Source organism: Sorex araneus, chromosome 7, assembly GCF_027595985.1.
Source record: "Sorex araneus isolate mSorAra2 chromosome 7, mSorAra2.pri, whole genome shotgun sequence".
NCBI classification, from domain to species: domain Eukaryota; kingdom Metazoa; phylum Chordata; class Mammalia; order Eulipotyphla; family Soricidae; genus Sorex; species Sorex araneus.
In genome coordinates, this window is record NC_073308.1 from 7,255,789 (window position 1) to 7,281,519 (window position 25,731).

At 45.3% G+C, this 25,731-nt stretch overlaps 1 pseudogene; it reads left to right on the forward strand.

The window, feature by feature from the left end:
• Nucleotides 1-261: 261 nt before the first annotated feature.
• Nucleotides 262-23,998, forward strand: LOC129406561 (RAD52 motif-containing protein 1-like; annotated as a pseudogene).
• The last annotated feature ends 1,733 nt before the right edge of the window (nt 23,999-25,731 follow it).

Consider the following 25,731-nt stretch of genomic DNA (forward strand, 5'->3'; position numbering starts at 1 on the left):
CAACCTCGTGCCGGCTGTCAAGCAGTCCAGCGAGACGCAGTGGGAATATCACAACGTGGCCACCGACATCGTCTCTGCCACACAGAAACCACACCCCGGAGACCAACTGGACATGCAACTCATCCAGCAGCTGTGGTCCCTCATCCCCAACAGTGACGTGAGGAAGCTCATTGCTCACGGGATCCGGACTCTGAAATGGACCGCTCTGAGCCCCAGGTGAGGCTGGCGTGTGCCAAGCTCCTCTCCGGAACCGGCCTCCTGATGAAGCGTCTCAGTGAGCAGCAGGAAGTAAAGGTTCCCGAGGCAGAATGGGATACAGACCAGTGGAAGACTGAGAACTACATCAGTGAGAGAAGGAAGACCAGGGTGAGCAGAACAGCCAGAGGCAAGTGAAGTGAGAATAGATCTTTCTTTCTTTCTTTCTTTCTTTCTTTCTTTCTTTCTTTCTTTCTTTCTTTCTTTCTTTCTTTCTTTCTTTCTTTCTTTCTTTCTTTCTTTCTTTCTTTCTTTCTTTCTTTCTTTCTTTCTTTCTTTCTTTCTTTCTTTCTTTCCTTCCTTCTTTCTTTCTCTTTCTCTCTTCCTTTGTCTTTCTTTCTTTCCTTCTTTCTTTCTTCCTTTCCTTCTTTCTTTCCTTCTTTCTTTCTGCCTTTCTCTCTCTCTTTCTTTCTTTCTTTCTTTCTTTCTTTCTTTCTTTCTTTCTTTCTTTCTTTCTTTCTTTCTTTCTTTCTTTCTTTCTTTCTTTCTTTCTTTCTTTCTCGTTCCTTCTTTCTTTCTTTCTTTTTTTCATTCTTTCTTTCTCTCTTTCTTTCTTTCTTTCTTTCTTTCTTCCTTTCTCTTTCTTTCCTTCCTTCTTTCTTTCTTCCTTTCTCTCTTTGTTTCTTTTTTTCCTTCTTTCTTTCTTTTTTCGTTCTCTTTCTTTTTTGTTCTTTCTTTCTTTCTCTCTTTCTCTCTTTCTTTCTTCTTTTCTCTTTCTTTCCTTCTTTCTTTCTTCCTTTCTCTTTCTTTCCTTCCTTATTTCTTTCTTCCTTTCTCTCTTTCTCTTTATTTCTTTACTTCTTTCTTCCCTTCTTTCTTTCTTCCTTCCTTCCTTCCTTTCTCTCTTTCTTCCTTTCTCTCTTTCTTCCTTTCATGGAGAGGCTCATGCTGAGTGAAATAAGTCAGAAGAAGGACAGACATAGAATGATTGCGCTCATTTATGGGATGTAAAAAAAAGTAAAAACATAGTATGAGATTAACACCCAAGGACAGTTAGCAACAAGGGCCAGGATGAATGGTCCATGGCTGGAAGCCTGCCTCAAGGGCTGGGAGAGAGGGCAGCTGGGATAGAGAAGGGATCACGATAACAATGATAGTTGGAAGGGATCGCTCTGGATGGGAGATGTGTGCTGAAAGTGGGTAAAGGATGAAACATGATGAAACTGGTGGAGGGAGGGGTGTTCTAGCATTGTATGGCTGAAATTGGTTCACAATCAGGAAAGCTTTGTAACTAACTGTACCTCACAGTGACCAGGCTCAGGGGTTTCCGGGCTCTCAGGCCATGCCATGAAAGAACATGAGCAGGAAGACCACACTCTCCTTCCTGACTCTCCCTCTCTTGCTTGCTCTCTTTTTTCATGGCCACACAACTTTTTTTAATTCAGAAAGTTCACTGTCATCCCGTTGCTCATCGATTTGTTTGAGCGGGCACCAGTAACGTCTCTCATTGAGAGACTTATTGTTACTGTTTTTGGCATATCCAATACGCACGGGTAGCTTGCCAGGCTCTGCCCTGCTGGCTCCATACTCTCAGTAGCTTGCCGGACTCTCGGAGAGGGGTGGAGGAATCGAACACGAGTTGGCCTCGTGAAAGGCGAAAGCCCAACCACTGTGCTATCACTCCAGCCCCAGAATGTTAGGTTACCATATTATTTTATTATTACTTCCCTGCTTTTAATTGATTCACCGTGAGATAGTTACAAAGCTTTCATGTTTGACCTTCGGTCATATAATCATCAAACACCCATCCGTTCACTAATGCACATTTTCCACCATCAAAATCCCCAGTATTCCCCCCAAACCCCATTCCAATCCCTCCCCTGCCTGGTGGTAAACAATTTCCCCCATACTCTCTCTCTACTTTGGTTACATCCGATATTTTGACACCAGTCCCACCATGACTCAAACCTGCCAGAAAGACAATGCTAGAATTTCATGGCATTCCTATACACAAATAACGAGAGGAGAAAAATGTGATATGAAAAAGGCAACCCCAGGGCTGGAGCGATAGCACAGCAGGTAGGGAATTTGCCTTGCATGGGGCTGACCCGGGTTCGATTCCCAGCATCCCATATTGTCGGATATCATTGGTTTGTCCTGCTCTCCTTGCAACTAGGAGCTTAGGTTTATCAGTCACACCCATCAAAGTGCTCCCGAGTCACTCCCATTCCTTTGTTTATCTGTAACCATTCCTACCAGTTTATCTGCTCTTCCCCTAATCTGACTCTGCTAATTTGTAAGGTCAGAACTTCCTAGGACACTGAATATTATAACATTGCCTTTCTCTCCTCTTTATGCCTTTTGAATAATTTACTTTAAAGCTATGTCTTTTTTGTATAGACACAAGAAGACAATATTATGTTTTTGTAACTTGGGACTTAATTGGCCTCGAATATTATTCCCTCCCGGGCATCTGCTTTCTCCACTTAAGCCTCAGTTCCCCTCAGTTCCTAGCACCCCAAAAGCAGGGTCCCGACGAGGGACAGGAAGGATCCAGGGCAAGCGGTGAGTTATGTGCTACCCTGGCATCGAGATGGGCCTGGCCAAAGTGCCTAATTCTTAACTATAAGTTAAGAGCTTGATCATAGACAAATGCTGTCATGATCCAAAAGTAATGATGAGACTAGGACCCTGCTAGGGATAGGAAAGGCTGTTCTGACCTGAGCACTGTAGTCTGAGATTAGATGGCCCCAGGAGAGCAATTCTATAAGCTTTAATGCATCTCTTATTGTGTCCATACAAAATAATTAATATTATGAATTCTTATATGTTTGCTGGCTGAGGAGAAGAGAAACACATTCATGGGACTCCGCCCTTTGGTTGATCCTCCTGCTGAAAGAGATTTAAGTCCTAGGAGAAGCATCCCCTGAGGGAAAGGAACCTTACCCTATTGCTGACCACATCTATGTGTATGCCCCAACCCCCTCATGCTGTGGAGATTTAACTAGGCTGTAAGAGTGGGTTGGGGGCCAGATCCACAGATCGAGAGAGAGACCGAGAGCCGGGAGAGAAGCAGGGAGAGAGAATGAAATAAACCGATCGAGCAACCAGTTTGGCCTTCTTCCTTCCATCGCCTGCCCTTGACCGACAGCACACACAGCGGTTCCGGGGTACCGAACGTGGGCGGTGAGACAGAGCCGCCCAGAGAGCCCGCAGGTACGCGCACCCCCTCGGCCAACTTTAGTTTTTTACACCATATGGTCCCCTGAGCACCGCCAGGAGTAATTCCTGAGTGCAGAGCCAGGAGTAACCCCTGTGCATTGCCAGGTGTGACCCAAAAAGGAAAAAAAAAAAGAAAAGAAAAAGGCAACCCCATTCAAAATCATGCCTCAGAAAATCAAGTACCTTGGAATCAGCTTAACTAAGGAGGTAAAGGAACTGTACAAAGAAAACTACAAAACACAACTTCAAAAATAAAAGAGAACACAAGGAAATGGAAACACATCTCTTTTTCATGGATTGGGAGAGTTAACAATGTCAAAATGGCAGTACTCCCCAAAGTATTATACAGATTCAGTGCGATCCCTATATGGATACCCATGACATTCTTCAAAGACATGGATCAAACACTCCTGAAATTCATATGAAACAACAAGCACCGCAAATAGTTAAAGCAATTCTCCAGAAAAAGAAGATGGGAGAGGGCATCACCTTCCCCAACTTCAAAATATACTTCAAAGCACTAACAATTAAAACAGCATGGTATTGGGACAAAAGTAGACCCACAGACCAGTGGAATAGGATTGAATATCCTTACACAAACCCTCAAATATATGAGCATATAGTCTTTGATAAGAGCAAGAAATGAAAAGTGAAGAAAGGAAAGTCTCCTTAACAAATGGTGCTGGCAAAACTGGACAACCACATGCCAAACAATGGGTTCAGACCTCTACTTAACACCATGCACAAAAGTCACATCAAAATGGATTAAAGAACTCAACATCAGACCCGAATCCATAAGGTACATTGAGGAAAAGGTCGGCAAAACCCTCTACGACATTGAAGCCAAAGGTATGTTCAAGAACAAAATGCCATTGACCAAACAAGTGGAAACAGAGATGAACAAATGGGACTATCTTAAGCTACTAAGTTTCTGTACCTCAAAGAAACCATGACCAGAATACAAAGACAGTCTACAGAATGGGAATCCAGTTTAATTCCAGGTTTAACCTTTTTCATTTGTTTGTTTTAGTTGGAGGGCATACACAGAGGTGCTCAGGGCCTACTCCCAGCTCAGTGCTAAGGGTGGCTCCTGGAGCTGCTTGGAGTTGGAGACTGGGGGGTACCCTCTGCTGCCAGAGATGGAATCTCATCTCCCAAGCATGTACCGTGTGCCGCAGACTGTTAAACTCTCCCTCTGGTCCCTCTGTTTAGTCTCTTGAATACTACCACATTGTTAAAAACTAAAAGGTACAGTATGTTTTTCCACCACTTCACCACCAATTTTGATTGTCTGCCTCTTTCGTTGCTGCCAGCCTCCTGGTGAAAAGGGACAGCTCGACCTGGTTTGGTGTGTTTTTTCTTTTTGTTTTTAACTTAACTATTTTTTAAAATTTTATTTTCCCTTACCTTATATAGACACTGTGGCTTACAAAATTGTTCATGACGATTTGTTACAGACATTCAATTCCACCATCACTGCACCTTCCAACCACAATTATCTCCAGTTTTTCCAATGATCCCTTAAGCCTATCCCCAAAGCAGGTACTCAGTAATTTATTTTATATTGCTTCTTATAATTTGCTAAAAGAATAATGAAAAAAAAATTCCTCAGAAGAAAATTAGTGAAGATTGTGTATCTCATCCTGGAGCTATTTTTTTAGTTATTTTTAGTTTTGGGTGTTTTTTTGGTTTTTGTTTTTTGTTTTTGCCTTTTGGTTCACACTCGGTGATGGACAGGGGTTACTTCTGGCTCTACACTCAGGAATTTTTCCTGGCGGTGTCAGGGGACCATATGGGATGCTGGAACTGGAACCTGGGTTGGTCGCGTACAAAGCAAATTCCCTATCTGCTGTGCTATCATTTCAGCCCCTTACCCTGTAGCTATTAAGCAATTGTAGAAGACATTGCTAAGATGTTGTTATAGGGTATGCTTCTATGTTGGTACTTTCCTAATCAAGATTGGATGCCTTCTACTTTACATCCCACCCAGTCTGGTGTGCTACTCCTGGCTTATCAGTGTTGTATAGTTTGAGGTGTCACGTGGCTGCAATGCCCCTGTACATTCCAGTTAAATCCAAAATTTTCAAGGGTGTGATAGAGGTGAAGTTAAATTTTTAACTGCTCATCTAGCCAAGGCATGCGATTCCGTGCCAGAGTGAAAGAATGAGGTCCTTTTGTGCCAGAGACCACCAGTGTGACAGTGATCCTCAAGGGTCTCCAGAGCTATACCTAGTGATGCTTAGAGCCACATGGCGCCTGGCGTCAAATCCAGGCCTGGTATGCACCACGGCCCCTAAACTTGGTCTTTATCATTTGCCACATAAATGTTTTCAGTTTATTTCAGTTTTGGGACCATACCCGGTGGCACTTAGGGCTTACTCCTGGCTCTGTGCTCAGGGGTCACTTCTGGCTGAACACCGGAGACCATATATGGTGATTGGGATCGAACCCAGGCTGTTCATATGCAAGGCAAATGGCTTACCCCTGTCCCAGAGCTCCATGAAAAGTTTTGAGTTTTGATGTAGTCCAGCGTCTATTTCCTTTTGTCACTTCGGGTTTGGGTGTTTGTAATTAAGATCCTAATTGCCAGGTGTAAGGTCATGAAAATTCATTTCTGTGCTTTTTCTTGAGAACGTGATTATTTGCTTTGGACTAGTTGTATAGGGAGATCTGGGGATCAAATTGGGCCTCCCCTGTACAACTCATGCATTCAGTCTTCTGGGCAGCCCTCTGGCCCACCGCTTCATAATTACGGAGTTAGCTCTTATTTTTAGATCCATGAGCCGCTTTAGCTCCCTTCTATGTCTGTTATAAAAAGGCCCTGCATCCGCTTACCCCTGCCCAGTCACTGAAGTCTGTTTTTCCTGACTCTTCCTCTCCCCCTTAACATTTCTCTGTATTTACAGTTCCCTTATTTTTGTGTACACCTCAGTAATATTTACATATGGCATATACTCTGTGGCTACTTTCTGTATCAAATTCTGGAACATTCGAAGCCCACGATAACAGTGGCTTCCCAATCCTGGGTCTGTGGGTAGGTGCCAGCCTGTCCTGCCAGAAGGTTTCTGCCACTTTGTGACAAGTTCTGGCCACTTTCCATGTGGCAAACCAGAGGCACGATTTTCACTTTGTAATGTTAGACTTTAAAATGAATCCATAGGGGCTGGAGCGATAGCACAGTGTGTAGAGCGTTTGCCTTGCACGCGGCTGACCCGGGTTCGATCCCCAGCATCCCATATGGTCCCCTGAGCACCGCCAGGAGTCATTCCTGAGTATAGAGCCAGGAGTAACCCCTGTGCATGCCAGGTGTGACCCAAAAAGCAAAAAAAAAAATTAAAATTAAATAAAATAAAATGAATCCACAAAGTGACGTTACAAAAAATGCCTTTTGTTCATGCCTTGTTGGTCTGCAAAAGATCACTCCCCTTTTCGCTGGTTCCACAGAAATGGGTTGAAAACCACTGGCCCCCTGCCTTGGTTGTAACTGCCGGGCTTTGGACTATGTGCAGGACAGCTGTTGGCCCACCAATGTGACAAGGTCGAAGAACGCTGCTCTCGAAGGTTCCCTCCCCCACACAGAAAACACACTCTGACTGATCCCTTTTCCCCGGATGGCAGCACACAGAGTCTACTGTTTATGCCTGACATCTTCTCTGAGAGAAATGACCGGATCCACCTGTAAATACAGCAGGAGGCTGCGCTTGTCAGTTTTCCCTCTGTGCAGTAGTATCTCCTAGGAATACTCTAGCCAAATGTATTATCCATTCTTTCCTTAACAGGCAGTTGGATTATTTCCAGGGTTAGTTTATTATGAAGAAAGCTTCAGAGATGGACATTGGTTGTTGTTCTGTTGCCACAGCCAGGTGTGTGGTCAGGGACTGGGGATTGATTGGGTCCCCGCATCCAACATGCCAAGCATGCACTCCAGCCCTTTCGACTCTCTCCGCAGCCCAGCTTTTGTGTTTTGTCATGGTAGCCATCCACGTGGGGCTGGGGCTGATGGTGCCTGAAGTTCCAGTGCATTGCTGCTCACCCTAGCTCTGCAGGCCTGATGCTCTGGCACCCAGAGGTGTGGTACTTGAGCCTGACGGGACTTAGGCCTGGAGGTGTTTGAGTCCACCAGAACTCCTCCTGACTGTGCATGGGAGAGCACACGAGTTGGCCATGGAACACCCGCCTTGCACATGCCAGCCCTATGCTCCACCGCTGAGCCCGACCCTGGCCAAGTCTAAAACCTGAGAGTCAAGGGTTTGGTTCTTTACCGAAAAGAAGATGGTGGCTGGAGAGAGAGTGCAGCCGGTAGCCTGTCCAGAAGCTAGCTGGAGGCACTGGGATGGGAGGAGCCCAGCACAGGCCCTGTTGGGAAAAGTCCTAGGGCTATTCCCTCCCTGCCCCCACCCGTTTTCCTCGGGGAGTTGTGCTAGTGGCTCTGGCAGGTTTGTTCAAAGGCTGTGCTGTGAATGGGCCCCAGTGGCCGCCCAGATTGACATGCTGTCCCCGTCACCAGCGAGGAAGTACCTGTGGGTCTGAGGGTGGAAGCCCAGGAGGCTTAGTGCTGAGGCTCCCCAGTGCCTGACTGAGCAGGAGGGATGAGGAAGTGGTGAGGAGGGAAGATGAACTAAGACTCGGGGAGATGGGCAGCATACTGAAGATGTGGTGACAGAGGAAGGAGCAGTGGGCAGGAACTGCCAGTGCCTAGCAAGCTTCGACTCATAGGGCCTGGGATTTTCTGGTTCTTTCTTGGAAACAGTGTGGAGCAACCCTGGGTTGATTGCAGTAAGAGACCCACTTAAGCTAGAAGAGGGAGAGCACGAGGAGTCTTTTTTTACAAATTGTATTTAATTTATTCATTTATTTTGTTTTGAACGTCACACCCAGCAGTGCTCAAGGGTTACTACTGGCTCTGCACTCAGGAATTACTCCTGGCAGTGCTCTGGGGACTGTATGGGATGCTCGGGATCAAACCTGGGTCGGCCACATGCAAGGCAAATGCCCTACCTATTGTACTATCTCTCTGACCCCCAAAATGAGCAGTCTTGCAGAGCCCAGCCAAGGGGCTCAGGGGAACCTTGGGAAGCAAGTGGAAATAAATCTGCAAAGCTGCAAAGTGTTTGCAGGAGGAGCCAGAGCCACCGTGTGTAAGGAGCTTCCTTGGCATGCAGCTGACCCGGGTTTGATCCCCAGCATCCTTTAAGGTCCCCTGAGGCTGGCAGGAGTAATTCCTGAGTGCAGAGCCAGCCAGGTGGGACCGAAAACCCGAGTCAGGTTGCCTCTGCTTTGCTGGTAACCTGGCTCCACAGCGCCCCTTGCACTCCAGCTTTCTCCACTCCTGATGGCCCCTCAAGTTCCACCACTAAAGTCTTAAGTCTTAAAGTCTTAAGCAGCCATGAGGGTGGCTTTGGTCCAGCCTAAGTACCTGGGATGCAATGTCCGATGGATCAGCTCTTGGTTCCATAATTGGAGCCATGGGAGCATTTGCACCAAACAATCGTGTCTGGTCGCATCTAGCCACGCAACATTTTCAGTGGAAAAAGAAATGTCCCATTCCCCAGAGAGGTAGACACCCTCAAGCAGTCAGCTCAGCCATGGCGGGTGTTCCCATGGTTACTGAACTTCACTGCCCTTCACGGTGAACAGATAAAGTAATTGTAAAAGCGCCTGTCCTCTCTGGGTGACTGTGCGGTGTTGGGCAAACTCAGGTACCTCAGGGGTACTTATGACTGACTCTTTCGAGAGAGAGAGTCTGTGGGGCAAGGGTGGGGGCAACATTTTCCTTTAGCTACTCTCAGCCCAAGCAAACAGGGCCCATTCCTGTCATGGGAGAAAACTGTTTAAAATGTTGAAGCCCCCGAATGGGGGTAGAGCAGAAGCCACAGATGAGGGCAATTGACAGGAACCATCAGAAGGGCCACAGGAGGCCGGAGCAGAGATCCACCACAAAGGAGACCCAAGGAGAGGCCACAGGAGCTCACAGAGCACTGGGTTAGGATGGATGAAGCCAGAACCAGTGTTTTGTCTCTACAGGCTGATGTGGAAGCTGTCCTGTGAGGGCCGACCACTCTCTTCCTGGGTGACAGAGTGTCCCCTGGAATGAGGCGGGGGAAGCCGGCCTGCTGTGGAGTTTTCCAGAACTACTCTCGCTCCTCACTTGGGGATTCTCCACTTCTTCTGTTCTTTGCTTTCATTCTCTGTCACTTTCTTCCCTTCCCCTTCACAAGCCAAATGGAGCCAGTTCCCTAGGACTACAGGGTTTCCAAGGGCTACCTCCTCATTCCCATGCAAGTCCGGGCCCCTAGCTCCTGACTGTCATTCGTAAAAGCAAGGGGACCCCAATGAAATGTCTATATTTGGGGGATTAGTAAAGTATTCCTTGTATGAAGAAAGGGTTCACATTTTCCTGATCGAATTTGAGTGTCAAGGGCAATCGGATCGCTCAAGGTACTAAAAGGAAGATAAAACTTGTCCACGAATGTTCATTGTGAAGTGGAGACCTGTGTGAACAGTTTCACAGGGTATTGGGAGAGTCAGTGAACTCTGTAATTACTGGTTTTAAACAGTATCAGACTCCAGGTAACATAACCAAAGCCAATTGTTTTTTATGGAGAGAGAAATCTCGGGTACAGCTTAATGATCTGGTATTGATTGAGGCATGGAAAATAGTGGTGCGTGGAGGAAGTAGTCAGAATGCCAAAGATTTCAGCCTGCTCTGGAAGAATGAACTAGAATTCAGATCATCTTTACAAAGTCCTGGATAGGGCTAGAGCAATAGCACAGCAAATAAGGTGTTTGCCTTGCACGCGGCCGACCCAGGTTTGATTCCCAGCATCCCATATGGTCCACTGAGCGCCGCCAGGACTAATTCTTGAGTGCATGAGCCAGGAGTAATTCCTGTGCATCTCCAGGTGTGACACAAAAAAAGAAAAAAAAAAAGGAAAAAAGTGCTGGATGGAATCTATATCTCTGTTTTGTTTAGGGCAGGGCTATTTGGGACCACACCCAAGTGTCTGGGGCTATTCCTGAATGTCTTGCTCAGGAGTGACCCCTTGGAGTGCTGGGGATACACTCCCAGTCATCAACCAAAAACAGGAACATTAACGATTAGGGATGATCCTTTCTAAAAAGACGAGGGTGGGGGGCTCCCAACATGTTCCTTTATATTTTACATACTATTCCAAGGATCAGAGTTGGGTTGGCCACATGCGAGGCAAGCACTTTACCCTCTGTCCTATGTATCTTACACAGGATCTAATTTTTTGCTTTTGCACCACACCCGGTGATGTTCAGGGGTTATTCTTGACTATGCACTCAGGAATCACTCCTGGCAGTGCTCAGGAGACCATATGGGATGCTGGGGAACGAACCAGGCCAGTCACATGCAAGGCAAGCACCCTACCACTGTCGATTTCATTTTCTTAGGAGGTGCCAATATGGAATGAAACCTGCTTAAGGACTTTTAGGGGTTAGCAGATCTCTGCCCCGGGGAGGCGCGGTGGAACAAAAGAACAAAAGAACAAAACCAAGACAACTCTTTCTGCAAAGGCACGGGGTTTATTCAAGCCAATATAGCTATATTGGGACCTTCAACTGTGCCTGAAAAGCAGCAAAGCGGAAGGCCTCGGAACTCAAAAAGAGAGCTGTTTTTAAACCCTTTTTGGGGAGAAAAGGGAAAATCACACATATTGGACCAAAGGAAATTACACCTATTAGATCAAAGGAAATCACATCTATGGATCAAAGGGGATCACACATATGTCACTTAATTTGCTTATCTCAACATTTGTTGACTTTTAACTGTTTCCCTGCAAATGCAAATGTTTGCTTACAGTTCCTAGGGCAGTTTGTTGGCCCATTTGGTGACAGTTTCCTGCCCAGCAGTCTCAAAAACCTCTTTCAAAGCAGCCAAGAAGTTACAAAGGCAAATTTAACCCTTAACCTGCCCTCCTCTTCAGACAATACAGGGCAATTTGCAGAAAAGGGACAGATGGAGGCATGTCCTACATGTAGCAGCCATCAGTACTGATAAAACTGGGGTGTGCCTTGAATCACTCATGTTCCTACTTTTGAGTTTTAACTACAGCAGATATAAAATGAGAAATGATGATGTGGTAGTTTCCAGACGTGTAGGTTTCCAGAACAGAAAAAAACAAGAATAAAATTAAGACCATGATTAAAGATTTTCCATTTGTAAAGCAACTTTAAGACTGAAGGGAATAAATTATTTTTAAAATTCTTCTTTATAAAACAATTATTAGCATTGTAGAGAAGTCACACTTAACTAATGCAATCAGTTTTTGTCTTAGAAAAGAAGAACATTGGTTATATTATCCTTTATGTTTTTTGGGAGGGGCCAAACCAGGCAATGCTCAGGGGTTTCTCCTAGCTCTGCACTCAGGAATTACTCCTGGTGGTCCTCAGGGGACCATATGGGATGTTAGGGATTGAACCTGATCAGCTGCATGCAAGGCAAATAAATACTCTCCCTGCTGTACTACTGCTCTGACCCCTGATTATATTATCCTTTTTTCAAGTGTAAAAATCTAAGCAAGCCGAAGTGCGTGTGCACTCGTGGGCTCTCAGGGCGGCTCTGTCTCACTGCCTGCATTCGGTCCTCTGGAACCGCTGTGTTTGGGCTGGATCGGGAAGGCTGTTGGCCAAAAACAGCGAAGGAAGAAGGAGGACCAAGCTGGTTGCTGATTCGTTACCGTTTATTCAATCTTCCATCTTTCTCATCTCCCGCACTCCTAGCTCTGTCCTCTCTCTGGATCTACTGCAGTCTCTCATCTCCTCTTTTTCTCTCTCCCCCTTGCCCCTAGGCTACACACATCCAGGCAGCAAAGTCAACATAGGAAAGCCCTTCCTGAGGGCTCTCAGGTTCAAAGCCAATACTACCTAAGGGCATTCCAAAGCCCTTCCCCACTGTCAGCAGGCAAAATACCTCTTAAGGTGTTTTTCTCCTTTCCTTCCTCCAAGAACTTATTCAGTCTTAATACTAGTTATTTTTGTATGGACATAGCAAGAGACACATTGAGGCTTGCAAGGCAGCTCTCCTGGCAACATTTTGCCACAGACTCAGACTACAGCACTCAGGCCAGATTAATCACTCCTAACCCTAGCAGGGTCCAAATCTAGTTATCACTGTTTGGATCATGACAGCATTTGTCCATGACCAAGCTCTTCATTTATAGTTAAGCATTAGGCACTTTGGCCAGGCCCATCTCGATGCCAGGGTAGCACACAACTCACCGATTGCCCTGGGTCCGTCCCATCCCTCGTAGGGACCCTGCTTTTGGGGGGTGCTAGGAAGTAAGGGCAGCTGAGGCTTAGGTCAGAGAACAGATGCCCAGGAGGAAAATATCATGTAGAGTCAAATGACTCCCAGGTTACAAAAGCATAGCATTTGCTAAGTCTTCCTGTGTCCATACAAAAGGACATGGCTCTGAATAAATTATACAAAGGACTCAAGAAGAGAAAAACAATATTTACAAGTCAACAGAACACAAAGAAAGAAGTTATAAATAAACTCAGAGGGATGGGATCACTGTGATGAGAGTAACCCAAAAAACCTAAACTACCTGAGGCTATGTTATCCTACATACCCCCCTTTTTCTTTTACAGAAACACAAAAATTTGAATAAGGAACAATTCCAAATCACAACATAATTCCAAATCACAATACAGTCTTATTAGTTGTACTAAGATTTCAGTCCAACCCTGGGCTCAGAGCAGTGCTTGTAGTAAAGCGTCCAATTGTCCTGCACTGTCCAGGGGTGATAAGAGTCACCAATGATAAGTCATGTAGTCCCATTTTGAAGAAATGAAGTGTCTGGATCAAAATTGAAGAGTTGTTCCTGTAACAGCATCAGTAGTGGTTGCAGCAATGAGTCTCAAGGGAGCAGCTATTAGGAGTCTGATAAATTTCAGGAATCAGTTGGGGAACACTGGAACAGGAGCATCACAACTCCTGGCAGGAGAACTTCAGCAGGGGAATGCAGCCATTCTTTGGTCAGGTTCCTCGGTAGTCCTAGAGGTGCAACCTAGCTTATGTCTGAGAAAAAACACTTTTTTAAAGTTATCAGAGACTTTGACAGTTGAGGTTTGGTCTCCATGCCTGTGAATAGAAAGAGTCAGAGGGAAGCTCCAATACAAAAGGATATCCTAGAGAGAAATGAAAAGGTGTTCCTGTTAAAAGCCATTCCTTTCTCCTTCAGGAAACTGTGAATTCCAAGGAAAGAGTAAAAGTAAAATACTGGTAATTCAGGATACTTGGTGTGGCATTGTCCAATCCACAACCTGTAAAAGAGAGGTATAAGAGATGCTCTTAATGTGATCTCATGTTATTTTAAAGGAGTTCAGAGGCCTTTTCTTCAGGTTCTCTGACGCTGGCTCATCTTCTTTCCTTGTGATTTCCAGCTTGGAGCTGGAATTTGAAGGGTTGTGAGTCTCTGGAGGTCTGAGATCCAAATCACATGGTTGAATTCTACTTCTTATGAGACATAATGGGATCCAAAGTTTCTCAGTGGGGTTATCATCTGTTGAAACAAAAGCATAGCCTTTTCCTCGAATGAGGAGTTTTCCTGCTACATTCAGTTGAGAAAATACCTCCTTTTTGTATTTGATTTAACATTCCATATGTCCACTGAAGATGCAGAGGTTGTGGGCTTATTGAAAAGGAGTTGTAGTAACTGTATCTGGGCAGGAAATATCCAAGGCCTTCCTGCCATCACTGGCTTCAGCGATTATACTGATTGGAGCTCTGAAGCTCCACACTGGGAAGAGGGGCTGAAACTGAGAACATCCCCAGATTTTGTGGGGCCTGACTCTGGCCCCCTTGCAGGTGTCCCGAGTTGGGGTCACCCACTGCATCAAAATTAAAGCGACAATCTCTGGCCCAATGATTTCCCCTCTTACACCGGGGACAGGGCCCAGGATGTGCTCTCACAGTAGAACAATCTTTACAAAAGTGGCCTGGTTTTCCACAATTAAAACATCTTTTCTGAGCTTGTCTCTGTAAGGCATAGACCTGCACCATATGTTTAACAGAACCAACATTCCAGCATGCTTTCAAGTACCCCATTATGTCTTCCTTCTCCTTAATAGGGCACAGAAAGGCCTGGCGGTTCTCATTAGCATTTTCAAAGGCCTATAGTTTAGTCAACAGCTCCTGAGTTTCCTTGTCCTTAACCTACATTTCAATGGCTTTCATCAACCTTCCTATGAAATCTGCATAAGGTTCTGAGGCTCTCTGGAAAATCTTTGTAAAACCTCCCTTAAATTCTGCATCTGGGGCTGGAGTGATAGCACAGAGGGCAGGGCGTTTGCCTTGCATGCGGCTGACCCGGGTTCGATTCCCAGCATCCCATATGGTCCCCTGAGCACGGCCAGGGGTAATTCCCGAGTGCAAAGCCAGGAATGACCCCTGAGCATTGCTGGATGGGACCCAAAAAGCAAAAAAAAAAAAAAAATTTCTGCATCTACATCAACCTTCTCCCACGCATGCAGGGCTGCATCATGGACATGAAGAAAAACAGCACACAGCAAGGTGACTTGCCTTTCTGGGTCACGCCATTTCCTTTCACCAATTAACATCTCATAAATCAACTTAATTCCTGAAAAGTTTTGTCCAGCATGGCCTAGGCCTTGAAGCTTTGCCTTGGCCTCATCACTGAGACACATTCTCCACTCCAAGTACTGAGAAGAGCTTTAGCAAGTCTTAGCAACCACATGAAAATCTTGAGATACCCAGTAGGCCTTTTTTGCTGCAGCCTGTAAGATACTCCCTACAGTACGAAGATGTAGGCCCATATGAGACACAGGCCTTTTTGAAACGACTGAGAGAATCCATCCTTAACCTGCGATAAGATGGATGCTGCTTCTGCTCTGCCTGGACTGGGCGATTGGGAGCATGTCCCAAGCGGTCTGGAGTCCCTCTCGGACTCAGAATCTGAGTAAGTGGTGGCAGACTCATAACTCGCATCACTTTCATCTGATGCACTGGAAGTAGAGCTATATTCACCAGCCTCAGAAATATTTTTACTATGAAAACCCTTTTGAGACTTAGGTGTGGAAGGAACTGAGGTCGTGTTATTTATAATATTCTCCTCCACATCAATTGTACTTTTCAAAAACAGGAGAATAGAATTAACAATCTCCCATGTAATCCAGAATTCCACGGGGATCTTAGTCCCTTCCTTAGATGCCTTATAGGCATTATTCTTAACTTTTTTCCAAGTCTTGGTTTCTAGAGTTCCTTCATCTGGGAACCACGGGTTAACCTTATAAACTACTTTAAAGCAGGACCGGAGTTGGTCTCTGGAAATGCAGAGTTCTGGGTCTCCTGTTCTGCAGAAGAAAAATGGAATCAAATCCATAAATGGCCTGCCCTGTTCAGTCTGGCTCGAGAAAATATGAAAGATGTTGGGAAGGCCCAGAATCTGCCCCATCTTAGTGGGGGAATGCTGTTAGGATTCCAATCCCCAGCACACTAAAAATCCTGTTCTCCCACTCACTTTCTAGACTGGGGGTGCACCGAACGCTATTCTTACCTTTGGACTGGGTTGCGCAGATGCAGTGAAGCTGAGGAGGGCTGAGGTGGTACCTTTCACGGTTCCCAGCGAGAGTGACAAAACCCTGTTGGTGTGGGAGCTGAGCCCTGACCCCAAGGTCAAAGCCTTGCATGTGAGCCAGGTCGGAGGGCAGGACGGGGTGTTCCGGGAAAGGCGCCCCGAGCCCTGACTTCCCACCGTGACCCCGCACCCTGTCCTGTGCCAAGGGAACCCTGGCTGTCAGCTCGCCGCGACACTTTCTCCTGCTGCACCCCGGGCCCGTGCCCCTGCGACGCTGCTGCAGCCCGGGCTTGCAGAGTGCAGCGTGCTGGGGAAGTGGCTCCCCGCGCGGGGCCGGGGCGTGTGCGGGGAGGGTGGGCCTCGGCCACGGACTCTGCGGTGGGTGACCGCGGCGGCCCCGCATCGTTCTCTGTCCGCAGCCTTCTCCCGCTTTGGCCTCCTGTATGCGGTGCGCGTCTTCGCCAACGCTGCGGCCGCCCCGCAGGGTTCCTACGCCATGGTCAAGTTTTATTCTGCGCGCGCCGCTCACTCAGCCCAAGGGGCCTGAGGCCGGCAGCCGCTCTTCTATTCCTCTCCGCTGAAGGTGGGTCCGCACTCGGCAGGGGCCGGGCCCCGTGGGAAGCAGTGCTGGGCGGGGGCCCCTTACACTGGCAGCTAGCCGCCCCCACCCACCAGCCTCCCGCTGCCTTGCAGAGTGTCCCCCAGACTCCGGGCAGCACGGCCCCAGGGCTGCTGCTGCAGAAACGCCAGGGCTGGTTGCTGGAAGAGACTCGCTGACAGGGTCAGAGCCAGTTCCCAGCCTCCTCTGGGCTTTGATGGGGTCCGCTGTGTGCGCTTGGCAGTCCTGTTGGCTGGAGGGACTCGCGGCCAGCGTCATCGCTCTGTCTTAAGCCAGCCGTTCCCGATGCCCACCCCTAGTTTCCCACTGTAAACTTTCTTCCCTTTGCGTGTACCCCGGCCCCATAGTCTCCAGCTCCCGAATTCCGTCTCGCTTGGGCCTCATATTGGTCCCATTATTTTGTCTGGCCCATTTCCATTCTTCTGTGGTTCGTTTCGATTTTGCTGGAGTAGAGTTGGGTGTGGAGGGGATGGGGATAAGAACCTAGGGGTCCCCCTCTCTGCTGTTTTCCCGTGCACGCCCCCCACCACTTCCCATGCCTCTGAATATATGAAGGAGGATTATTCTTTTACAAAACTTTCATTTGATAATTCTAAGCCTTCTCTGATTGGCTCCCTGAACTGGCTTCTCACCCCTCATCTTGCTGGTCATTCTCACTCCCCATCCTTTCCTCCTTGCCTGCTCCTCCATCGGACATGAGAACACCCCTCCGTGGTGACCATAGACTCTGCTGCTCCTCTGCAGGCTCAACGCCTGCTTCAGTCCCTGCTCTATGCCCTATACATACCTATACTCAGGAGCACATATGATTGCCCCAACCACCACCTGGAATGATCCCAGAGCACAGAGCTCCGAGTAACTGATTGTTGCTGAGTATGGGTCTGAAACAAGAGCAACCACCAAAGTTTGTACAATTTGCTCTTCACAGCTATCTTTTATGAAACTTGTATTGAGAAGTCTTGGGTCGGCTGAATTAGATCTCTGTGGCAATTCGTTCCAATCCTCCAGTATGTCTCTTATGTCTTTAGATTCGTCTCAGCAGACATAAAGCAGTTCAACATCGTGCCCTTGCCCTAAACAGCTCCCAATGCCAGGAACTGGCAAGCTACTATTTTGGTTTCAATGGATGGTCTGAAAGGATTGTCAGGGTAGGAAGTGGAGAGAGTTCAAGTGCAGAGCCTGTGCCCACCGTGTTCAAGGCCCTGGCTTTTGTCCTGAGTACTGCACGACTCCACAGCACTGTGGGTTGTGACCCCAGCAGGCCCTGTGGACCGACAGACCTGGCAGATGAGAGTTGTCTAAGTGAAAGTGTCTGAGCCTCGGTCACACCCCAGAATCAGTAAAGATCTCAGTGAATTGACGGTGTTGTCCATATTCATAGAGCACTTGTGTGCTCTGCATGTGCATGGTTGGTGTAGTTCATGAAAAGTTTTGCTTAATGTTGAAGTCACAGGTTACTTCAAGTGTTAGCCTGGATTGCTGGAGTTTCATTTTTATTTCTAATTAAACATTTTAAAGTCTACATTGAGATGTCCAGAAGGACCTTCAATCTAAAATCCAGCTTCAGGATCTTTCTGACCTCGAAGAAAGGGAAAATGAAGATATTGTGGCACCACTTCAGAAGCAAAGCATAAAGATCTTCTGTGCTTTAGAGGTGGTATTGTCACCCTTTGATTGCAAGAGCCCTGGAGTTGGCATAGCCAAGGAAATTTTGGATAAACTGGAAGGTCTCTGTGGGGACTGGAATGGGGGTGTGGGAAAGAATTCATTCTCTCTCTCTCTCTCTCTCTCTCTCTCATCATATTTTCAGACATCAGAAACAGCCCTTTCCTTGCTAAGTTGCTAAAGCCTTGGGCAGATGTTTTTAACAATACTTGTTCAAATCTTAGGTAGTAACCACAGAACCATTGTTTATTTTTTGGGAGGGGAGGTGCTAGGGACACCTGATGATACTCCTTGCTCAGCACTCGAAATCACTCCTGGAGGTGCTCAGAGGACTCTGTGGGATGCTGGAGATCAAGCCTGGGTTGGCAAGTGCCCTACCTGCTGTTCTGTCACTCTGACAGAACCTTGAACTTCACAATTTTAGAGCTGTCTTCCTACCAAGAAGCTTAGGGGTATGGAGATGGGAACAGTGTTTCTCCTATTTGGAGTAATAATCTTCTTTGTTCCAAAGTATCTTTCAAGTATAGATCATGTGTAATCTTCTGTTATCCCAGCAAATTCTTCATCTAGATAATGAAATAAACTAATATAAATGTTTTTTCCCCCAGAATCTGTGGCACGTAGGCTTAGGGTATTCAGTCAAAGGCAGGGCTGTTAGTGAAAGAACTGGAACAGCCTCTGGTAGGTGGATCTTAGGGAGAGACCAGCTCATCTATGCCACTACCAACCCTTTCTCAATCTCCTGTGGTTTTTTTTGTTTGTTTAATTTTATAGAGTAATTCACAATATTTGATTACATTTAATATTCAAACACCAATCCCACCACCATTACACCTTCCTACCACCATATTTTGGGTGTTTCCATCCCGATCTCGAACTCCAGCCCCAAAGCAGAAAGAAAGAATTTATTTTGTATTGTTTGCTCTGAATCAACTGTTGAATATGCTCCAAAAAAGTTTCCTTAGAGGAAAGTATGTGAAGATTGCTGTATTTCCCTCAGGGACCATTAAGCCCTACAATAAGAGATTATTGATATGTTGTTAAAGGTTGAGCCTTGTGTAAAATGTAAAATGTATTTCCCTCTGTAAAAATGTATTTCCCTCTGAGATTGGTTGCCTCCTACTTCAAACCCCATCAACTGTGGTGTACTGCTCTCGGAATATTAGTGATGCGAGGTATGTCAACTTCCTAGTTTATAGTAGTGTAATCTGTAGGTGTCTAGCTTTACTTTGCCTATTTGAAATACATAATCAGTGTGAGCTCTGTGCCATGATCTTGACTGATTTCTCCCATCTAGTTCACTTATTCAGGAATGTACAGAATACATCAGACAGCAAAAATGTATGGTAATAGCCCTGACAGAATATACCTACCACAGAGCCTTTGAGACATAGCCTTGTTGAGCGGTATGGGCCATGTAGCAGCAAAGGATAGGGTTAATGTTTTGCTAACTTGCTTGATTGCTTTCTGTAACTTGCTAAATTGCCTTCTGTAACTTGCTAACTTACTTGATCACTCTCTGTAAAACAATACCTTGAAGTATGACCTAAGCTACACAAAACAAGGACCTGTTTCAGGAAATGAAACTGCCCAGACGCCTGGTAATGTCCAGGAAAGGCACGGACATATGGCGAAATTTTCTCTAGCAAAGCAGAATGTCACTGATGACCCCCCTTGATCCCAAAAAATGAAGATGTTGATCAAAGTTACCTTGGAAAAATGGGAAAAATGAGAATAATGATCAAAGTAATCTTATTTACTAAGGTGTATAAAAAGAGTCTGAACTCTGTATACGGGGCTCTCTTTCTCTCTCTCTAACCCTCCTCTGCGTAGGAGTGAAAGCGGAGGGAGAGCCCCAGCGTGCTGGCCTGAATAAATCCCCTTGCTGTTGCAGAAAGAGCAGTTTCGGTTTTGTTCCTTCACGCCTCCCCCCTCCCCCTGGCAGAGATCTGCTCGACCCTAACATTGTGTGGTGCCTTCCCTTACTCACTAAGATCATGATGTAGTTCTCTTTTTCTTTCTTTCTTTCTTTCTTTCTTTCTTTCTTTCTTTCTTTCTTTCTTTCTTTCTTTCTTTCTTTCTTTCTTTCTTTCTTTCTTTCTTTCTTTCTTTCTTTCTTTATCTATCTATCTATTTACTTATTTATACATTTATTTATTTATTTCCTGCACAGCAGAGCCTGGCAAGCTACCAGTGGTGTATTCAATATGCCAAAAACTGTAACAAGTCTCAAAATGGAGACATTACTGGTGCCCGCTGGAGCAAATCAATGAGCAAAGGGATGAGAGTGATACAGTGATACAGTGATTTATTTATTTTTAATTTTTAAAAACGTTTTGGGTCACACCCAGCAATGCTCAGGGGTTACTCCTGGCTCCAAACTCAGAAATTACTTTTGGCAGTCCTGGCTCTGCACTCAGAAATTACTTTTGGCAGTGCAGGGGAAACCAAATGTGATTCCGGGGATCGAACATGGGTCCGCTGCATACAAGGCAGAGTCCATACCTGCTGTAGTATTGCTTCATCTCCAGTTCTCTTTTTAGACTTCATTTAAGTCAGTTAATACAGATTGGCATTGTAAATCTATTTGTTTGGGTTGGATTTAGGATCATAATTATGACTCAGAAGTTTGCTATTCAAAAGGCTGTGTCAGATGCATTTCAGAAACTGCTCATTGTGGTTTTAGGTAAGACTTTTCTCAGTTGTCCTTGAAGTACTGCAGTTTTCTTATTTGAAGAGCAAATAAATTGAATTTGAGAAGTCAATTTTATTGAAAATACACTGTGGCACTGTCATCTCATTGTTCATCGATTTGCTGGAGCACGCACCAGTAACATCTCCATTTTGAGATTTGTTGTTACTGTTTTTGGCATATTGAATGTGCCATGGTTAGCTTGCCAGGCTCTGCCGTGTGGTTCAGATACTCTCGGTAGCTTGCCAGGCTCTCTGAGAGGAAAGGAATAATCAAACCCGGGTTGGCCGTGTGCAAGGCAAATGCCCTACCTGCTTTGCTATTGCTCCAGCCCTATATTGAAAATAATGGAAATAGTAGTACTTCCTATTCTTTTATTCACTAGATGCTTTTCAGAAGTCTCAAATTTGTTCTTTGTGGAACCTGTGAAAAATAATTACAGTAAATATTACCCCCAATGTATAAATATAGAATAGTTTAGATTGTAGAGTGTTTGATCCAATTCTTCTTTCTCAATTGCTAGTCAATAAAACAGAATAGTATAGTGGTTATAAACTTCAGACTCCTGTTTAAGTACTAGCTCTGTTCATTTTTCTGCCTTTGGACTGGAGCAATAGCACAGCGGGTAGGGTGTTTCCCTTGCATGAGGCCGACCCAGGTTAGATTCCACTGTCCCTCTCGGAGAGCCCAGTGAGCTACTGAGAGTATCCTGCCCGCACAGCAGAGCCTGGCAAGCTACCCGTGGCATATTCGATATGCCAAAAACAGTAATAACAAATCTCACAATGGAGATGTTACTGGTGCCTGCTCAAGCAAATCGATGAACAACGGGATGACAGTACTCCAGTGCTCCTTACTTTTCTGGGTTTTGGGCCACACCTGCTGATGCTTAGGGCTGACTCCTGGCTCTGTGTTCAGGGACCACTGCTAGCAGGACTTGGGGAACCACATGGGATTCCGGGACTCATCCTGGGTTGGCTTCATGCAGGGCGAATGTACTATCCACTGTAATATTACTCTGGCCCCTCTGTCTCAGTTTTTAAATGTAACTGTAGGTCTTCTAAACAGATATGCGAAGGTATTTCTAAGCTACAGTTTTCTGAAAAAATATACTTTTAATTTAGCTGACCTTATGGGCAATATTGTAAAAGTAAATACTTAACGCTTACATTTGTGGAATATAAAGTAACAGTGGGAGACTAGCACCCAAGGATAGTAGAGAATGAGACCAGGAGGATTGCTCACAGCTTGGATGCTAGCCTCACATGCTGGTGCATGTGAGACAGCTCAGATAGAGAAGGGACCACCAAGTCAAGAATGCTTGGAGGGCCCATTTGGGATGGGAGATGTGTGCTGGAGGTAGACAACAGACCGAACATGATGGCCACTTAATGCCTATATTGCTAACCACAACACCCAAAGGAAGAGAGTAAAAGGGAATGTACCTACCACAGAGTGGGAGGAGGGGGGTCATGGAGGGATACTGGGAACATTGGCAGTGGAGGATGGGCACTGGTGGAGGAATGGGTACTCAGTCATTCTATGGCTGAAACGTAAGCATGAAAGTTTGTTCGTCTGTAACTGTTGTACCTCACAGTGATTCATTAAAAACAAGAAAATAAAGACATCAAATAATAAAAATTAATAAATAATATTTAAAAAACTTACCTAGAATTTAGTAACAGACAAAATATTCTAATTATTGCTACTGTTTTCCTACTGAACAGGAAACTCAACTGGCATCAGTTCAGGGTTGGTTTTCAGCACTGACATATTGAGTGGTTGTGATTTTATACAACAACCAACTATGTATTGTGAATCTTCACTGTGATTCTGCTGGGGCCAGGAAACAGCTGAGAGATGTAGTGCACATGCTGTGCATGTGGAAGGCCAAGGTTGGATTCCTGGCAACACATGGGTATCCAGGAGCACCCCCAAGTACCCAGCTCGGGAGAAGACGCTAAACACTGCTGGGTGTGATCCCAAACAAAAACAAATAATGGTCATACTATTTAAGATTTTAAAATTTTCTCCTCTTATGAAATTTAATAGTGTTATGAATATTGCCAGCTGCGCCAGAAGGAAACTGAAGAATCAGTAGAGAATCCACAAACAGAATTGCTCTCCTTGCTCTATAGCCCTGCAGTCTTAGAGAAGAAATTTTAAGCTGTCAGAGACCTTATTTACTTACACGAGTAGACCCGGAGTTGACTTCAACCTTTCAGTCTGGGTAATTCTTCTAGGAAAAGTGACTTCTTTGGTCAGTTGGTAGAATTTCTGTCAACTATAGGAACATTTAAGAACCAATGGGGGCTTAAGAAGATGGTACTGGAGCCAAGGCACCTGCCATGCACATCCCTGCCATGGCATATGGTCCCCTCTAGCACCACCAGGGAGCACAGAGCCAGCAATAGCCCCTGAGTACCAGAAGGTATGATCCCCACACCCAAAATATAAAGAAACAAAAGAAGCAGTGGGTTGGACAGATAGCTCAGCAGACTGGGCACATTCTTGGCATGCAGGAAGCATAGTTTCAGTTCCAGCTCAGCATGGCATTGCTAGGAGTGACTCCCAAGTACGAAGTGGGTATAATCCCTGAGCACCATCGAGTCTGACTTCAAAACAGAGAAACAAAAAGAACCAAACTTAATGTCTGCATTGAAAAGGAAAATGCTCTTATTTTATGCCTTAAAAATAAAATTATTGGATGTATAACGGGAGTACACACCAGTATCATTGTATACTGCCTTTATAGAAATAACATTTTAGACAGTAATTTTTCTTTTTTTGCTTTTTGGGTCACACCTGGCGATGCACAGGTGTTACTCCTGGCTCTGCACTCAGGAATTACTCCTGGCGGTGTTCAGGGGACCATATGGGATGCTGGGGGTCGAACCCGGGTTGGCCTCGTGCAAGGCAAATGCCCTACCCAATTTAGACAGTAATTTTGAATTTATCCTTGTTAACTTTATTTCAGAAAGTGGTAAAATACCTGTGGAATATAGGCCTTTTGAGGAGCTGACTGATGCCAGAACTACATGATTTAATTCAAGTATGTGAAGAGAAAAACACAAGGATGACATACAGAGGATGGCTATAATTCAAAATAATGAGCCGACCTTGGAAGTTTTTAGCATATTCAGTCAATTATACCATCCCCAGAAAAAAATGAACTCTAAAACTTTATTTGAGGGAATTTCTGAAGTTTTCCTGAAGTCCTGGCCCTTGGTTCTAAACTCTTATTTGAAATTTGGAGAGTTTTCCCACCGCTGCCGAGATGTGACCCCGGGGGCCGCACGCGCGTGCGGCTCCTCCACAGCTGCACGAGCATGAATCCAGACCCAGCTTCACCAACTTCAACATGGGCTGCTCCTTGCAGACTGTCTCCAGCCAGAGAACTAAGCCACGACCCCATGCCCGCCTAGGAGGGGAAAGGTATTTCTCTCGCGTGCCTGTCCCTTCCCGGGGATGAAGGGCGTGGGGACCGCCATATTATGACGACCACTGATGGGGTTTACAAGCTTGCAATGATCAAATATCCGGAAGAAATCTCCCTGGACTTAGTTGTTAAAGTACAGAAATACAGAACCGCATGGCCGCTTCTGCGGCTGCGCGACCTCATTTCTCTTCACAACAGGTCTGACTCTAGTGGGGTGCTCCTAATAATAATGGTGAGGTTTGTGTTGAAATATTGAATGTAACCAAAGTAAATAGAAAGTTAAGTGAAATTTATCAGTTACAAGGCGGGGTGGGGTGCGGGGGTGGGCGGGATGGGAGGTGTACTGTGTTTTTTTTTCCTTTGGTGCTGGGATATGGGCACTGGTGAAGGGATGGTTGTTTCAGCATTTTATGACTAAGACTTAAGCCTGAAAGCATTGTAATTTTCCACATGGTGATTCAATAAAATAAAATTTTAAAAAAGAAGAAGAAAATAAATTAGCCTACATTTAAAAATAAAAGAAATTTGGAGAGTTTTAAGTGCCCTCTGAGTTCTGTCAGAGAAATACCTTTTTGAAATCCCCTTAAACAGGATCTAGGGATTTTGGCCTTAATTGTGATTATGTTGCAGCATTTGAAAAGTTACATTTTTTTCAAGTAAGATACAATACCTAGAGCTCATTATCTCATATATATCTTGTATGAAACATTTTATGAAAGAACATTTCTCTTAAACAAGTGCACCGTATTCCAAATTAGGAATTAATTTGCTAATTTCCAGGAGAAAATATAAATGCATTATTTAACTGTGTGTGTTCTAGTGATGGCGGAAGGAGGGGCTGGGTGCAGAGGGGTGGGAGTAGGCGGGAAAATGTGTTTCATACCATTGGGATTAAATTTGGAGTTGGACATATGTAATTAATGTGGCTCAAAATCAGAAAATGTATTTTCAAAGTTAGGAAAAGAAAGGGAGAGAAAAGGTGTTGTGTTCCTCTTTTTAAAAATGTTATTTTCTTTGTAAAATAATTTTTATTTGTGGAGTAGGTAGCGTGGCTCACACTTGGCACTGATCAGAAATTACCTGGCCTCTCTCTTCCTTATAATCACTTGTCAAAGTGCTCAGAGGACCAGGTGATGGTAGGAAGCAAATCCAAACCTTTCTCCTGCAAAGCATGTGCTCAGTCTTTTGAACTCTTGATGTAGTTGTGCAAAATAATTTTTCAAATAGTTTAAAACAAACACATCAAGAAAACTTCAAACACCTATACTTGGATCTTAACAAGACTAGCTCAGGAGCCTGAGACATAGTTATTCAGGCTGGAGCATGGACTGTGCGC